We start from the raw sequence: 5,217 nt of genomic DNA, 5'->3' as shown, positions 1-5,217 counted from the left end.
CACTTTGGGAAGCCGAATCAGGTGGATCATTTGAGGCCAGGAGTTCAAGACCAGCCTGGCCAACACAACAAAACCCTGTCTCTACTAAAAATACAAAAAAAAAAAAAAAATAGTGGGGTGTGACGGCATGTGCCTGTAGTCCCAGCTAATCAGAGGGTGAGGCATGAGAATCACTTGCTCCTGGAAGGCAGAGGTAGCAGTGAGCCTAGACTGTGCCACTGCACTCCAGCCTGGGGGATAGAGTGAGACTCTGTCTCAGTGGTGGCACACTCCTGTAATCCCAGCTACTCAGGAGGCTGAGACAGGATAATCATTTGAACCCAGGAGGCAGAGGTTACAGTGAGCCAAGATTGCGCCACTGCACTCCAGCCTGGGTGATAGAGTGAGACCCTGTCTTAAAAAAAAAAAAAAAAAAAAGCTTAGCCACCACAATCAAGGAGCTTTCATCCTCAGGATGCAAGGTTGGTTCAACATATGCAAATCAATAAATGTGATTTATCAACAGACCTAAAGACAAAACCCACATGATTATCTCAATAGATGCAGAAAAGGCCTTTGATAAAATTCAACATCCCTTCGTGTTAAAAACTCTCAGTAAACTCAGTATTGAAAAAACATACCTCAAAATAATAAGAGCTATATATGAGAAACCTACAGCCAATATCATACTGAATGGGCAAAAGCTGGAAGTATTCTCCTTGAAAACTGACACAAGACAAGGATGACCTCTCTCACCACTCTTATTCAACATAGTATTGGAAGTTCTGGCCAGGGCAATCAGGCAAGAGAAAGAAAGAAAGACTATTCAAATAAGGAGAGAGGAAGTCAAACTATCTTTGTTTACAAATGACATGATCCTATATCTAGAAATCCCCATTTTCTCAGCCCCAAAACTTCTTAAGCTGATAAGCAACTTCAGCAAAGTCTCAGGATGCAAAATCAATGTGCAAAAATTGCTAGCATTCCTATATGCAAACAGCAGGCAAGTGGAGAACCAAATCATGAATGAACTCCCATTCACAATTGCCACAAAAAGAATAAAATACCTAGGAATACAGCTAACAAGGGAAGTAAAGGACTCCTTCAAGGAGAAATACAAACCACTGCTCAAATAAATCAGAGGTAATAGAAACCAATGGGAAAATATTCCATGCTCATGGATAGGAAAAATCAATAGTGTGAAAATGCCCATATACTGCCCAAAGCAATTTATATATTCAATGCTAATGGTAGTTTAATTCCCATTAAACATTCTTCACAGAATTAGAAACAACTGTTTTAAAATGTATATGGAACCAAAAAAGAGCCCGAACAGCTAAGACAAGAACAAAGCTGGAGGCATCCTACTACCCAACTTCAAACTACACTACAAAGGCTACAGTAGCCAAAACAGCATGGCACTGATACAAAAACAGAAACATAGGCCAGTGGAACAGAATAAAGAATCCAGAAACAAGATCACACACCTATAACCATCTGATTTTCAACAAACTTGACAAAAACAAGCAATGGGGAAAGGATTCCCCATTTAATAAATGGTGCTGAAAGAACTGGGTAGCCATATGCAGAAAATTGAAACTAGACCTCTTCTTTACACCATACACAAAAATCAACTCAAGATGGATTAAAGACTTAAATATAAAACTCCAAACTATAAAAACCTTAGAACAACCCTAGAACAAAATCTAGGCAATACCATTCAGGACATAGGCATGGGCAAAGATTTCATCATGAAGACTCCACAGGCGATTGCAACAAAAGCAAAAATTGACAAATGTGATCCAATTAAGCTAAAGAGCTTCTGCACAGCAAAAGAAACTATCATCAAAGTGAACAGACAGCCTACAGAATGGGAGAAAATTTTTGCAATCTATCCATCTGACAAAGGTATACAAGGAACTTAAATAAATTAACAACAACAACCAAAAAAACATTAAAAAGTGGGCAAGGGACATGAACAGATGCTTCTCAAAAGAAGACATACATGTGCCCAACAAACATATGAAAAGAAGCTCAACATCACTGATCATTGGAGAAGTGCAAATCCAAACCATAATGAGATACCATCTCATACCAGTCAGAATGGCTATTATTAAAAAGTGAATAAACAACAGATGCTGGCGAGGTTGTGGGGAAAAAGGAATGCTTTTACACTGTTAGTGGGAGTGTAAATTAGTTCAACCATTGTGGGAGACAGTGTGGCAATTCCTCAAAGACCTAGAGGCAGAAATACCGTTTGACCCAGCAATCCCATTACTGGGTATATACCCAAAGGAATATCAATCATTCTATTATAAAGACACATGCGTGCATATGTTCATTGCAGCACTATTCACAACAGCAAAGACATGGAATCAACCTGAATGCCCATCAGTGATAGACTAGATAAAGAAAATATGGTACATATACACAACGGAGTACTATGCAGCCATAAAAAATGAGATTATGTCCTTTGCAAGAACATGGATAGAGCTGGAAGCCATTATCCTCAGCAAACTAATGCAGGGACAGAAAGCCAAATACCACATGTTCTCACTTATAAGTAAGAGCTGAAGGATGAGAACACATGGACACATTGTGGGAAACACACACTGGGGCCTGTCGGAGGGTGGAGAAGATAAAAGGGAGAATATCAGAAAGAATAGTTAATGAATGCTCGACTTGATACCTAGGTGATCAGATGATCTGTGCAGCAAACCACCATGCCACACGTTTACCTATGTAACAAACCTGCACATGCTGCACATGTACCCCTGAATTTAAAATTAAAAAGAAAAAAAAACTTTCCCAAAGATTTGACCTTATATCAAGTAAAACCCAATTATTTTTGAGGAGTGTGTCTTCCTGCAAAATAAGAGATTATACTTTCGAAGCTTTAAAAATAAAACACCCACACTCATACACACAAACTGTCAGAGAAACATTTCCAGACTGTTAGTGGCACTTCTATAAATTCTGTGAAAAGATTTTGTGTCCTATTATATTCTTGTAAATTATTTTGGTTTTTTAGGATTCAAAAAATGAAAGGTTTCAAAAGCAAAGACAGCAGCAAAAGCAGCAGCAGGTCAGTGACACCTCGAGCTCTGACACAGCAGCAGCAGCCACAATAGCAGCCTCCACGGCCACGAACTTGTGTTATGTGAAACATAATTTTCCATATAAAATTATATTTAATTAGAGACATGATAGGGAATATTAGAATCCAATTTTTCTACTTGAATTTTTCTTTTTCATTATAGAGCCCCATGTTCTAATTGAGCATGAGAAAAATGGTTTCATGTTAACAGCCCCTGATTACAGCATTGAACTTTATGATGAAAACCCATGCAAGGTCCTCCTTCCTGTACTACTTTACTCCAAATAACTATCACCTCTCTTTGGGCTGGCTGTAATAGCCCTCTATTTGAACCTCTTATTCCGTCAAAGCAGCCAGAAGTATCTTTCAAAAGCATAAATCAAATCTTACCACTTTCCAGGTGGGTGTGGTTGTGCACCCCTGTAGTCTCAGCTACTGAGGAGTCTGAGGCAGGAGAATCATTTGAACCTTGGAGTTCCAGTCCAGCCTAGGCAACGTAGAGAGACCTCATCTCAAAAAACTGAAACAAATAACAAAAACAAAAAAAAAGAAAAAAAAATCTTACCACTTTCCATCACATTCCAAATTAAATACAAAGTCCTTGCCATGGCCTCTAATGCTCTTGAACTCTGGCAGGTCTGGTGTCTGGTGAGGGTCCAGTTTCTGCTCCCAAATGGCACCTTGTGCCACATCCTCACATGGCAGAAGACTGAAGGGCAAAGAGGGTTCAAACCATGTGTGAAGGCTCTTCTTTAAGGGCTTTAATCCCATCCATGAGGGAGGAGTCCTCACGACTGGATCACCTCCCAAAGGCCCCACCTCTTAACAGGATTGCATTGGAAATTAAGTTTCAACATGAATCTTGGAGAGGACACTTTCCAGTCATAATGATGAGGAGCAACGAATACTTCAGCAACAGTTTCTTTGGGCCACAGACACAAATCAACCGATTTGACCACGTTTTTCCAATGAAATCACTGATGACCTTAAATTGATCATTTGTGATGTCAGGTAGATTTTTGGGGATATTTATTTCTTGCAATAACCTTTTGATGGAGTTATTATGACTCCCATTTTACAAACAATACAACTGAGGCCTAAAGAGGCAAAATGAGTTGTTCATAGTCACACAGCTAATAGCGGTAGAGCTGAGAATGAAAATCTCCTGATCCTTGATGTTCTACCATCCTGGGTCCTACTTTAATTGGGAAATGGCAACCTCATTCAGCTCATTGAACACTGGGTCACTTGCTAGGTTACAACTTCAGTGATCGGGGCACTTCAGTGGCTCTTCAGAGTTCATTCGTATATAAGTGAAGCTCTCCCTTTTGTAGACTTCTCTCTGTGTAAGTACAAACCAACCAGAGGCATGGCTATTGCTTTCCTATCACTTAGGAATGAAATTAATGACTCCTTTATGTCCCATGCCAGGGAATCATCTCAATAGTTTCTGCAAGCTTAGCTTATCCACACAATATCAAACAGGCAATCATAGTTCCCCCATGATGCCAGGCAAAACCGAACTTTGTTTCTCCTACACAAAAGAGCTCAAAATCACAGGTTTAGAAACCTGTTACACTTAGTTTCATCTCACTATTATTGTGTTAAACATGCTTAATGAAAAATCTGGGCTGAGTTCTTTTCTGTTTTCCCAAATGAAAGTCACAGGAATGGAAACTCAGTTCCAAATGTTTCCATGTGGAAATGAAGTTGAGAGAAAGCAGTCTCATAAGTATGTGTTAAGTGCCTATGGAAGCAGCACCTCATGTTAGATGCAGTGATTTTCAGGAACAAATCAAAACACATATTCTTGGCCTCCTGAGCTATCATTGTTGTTTGAAGAATGGAGCATTTACCATCTAATAAAAAAGGGAAAGCCTAACATACAAAATCAATTTTAAGACAAAGACTAGGACTTCTCAATTTAGAAGAGGAGATACTTGAATTTTTCTCACACATCATTCCTCACCAGGGCTCCTGAGTAGAACATCTCAGACAACGTAGGACATAGTTTGAAAACTACTGATCAAATCAGTACACCACTGATTAAAGAGTAGGCATTGAGTGCCATGCCCACTGGGTGTTGATCCAGGGAAGAAGCTGGGAGCCCTAGACTGGGAACAAACCTGAGGATAGCCTAG

Source organism: Mandrillus leucophaeus, unplaced genomic scaffold, assembly GCF_000951045.1.
Source record: "Mandrillus leucophaeus isolate KB7577 unplaced genomic scaffold, Mleu.le_1.0 Scaffold235, whole genome shotgun sequence".
Classification (NCBI taxonomy): Eukaryota; Metazoa; Chordata; class Mammalia; order Primates; family Cercopithecidae; genus Mandrillus; species Mandrillus leucophaeus.
Note: the sequence above shows the minus strand (reverse complement) of the source record.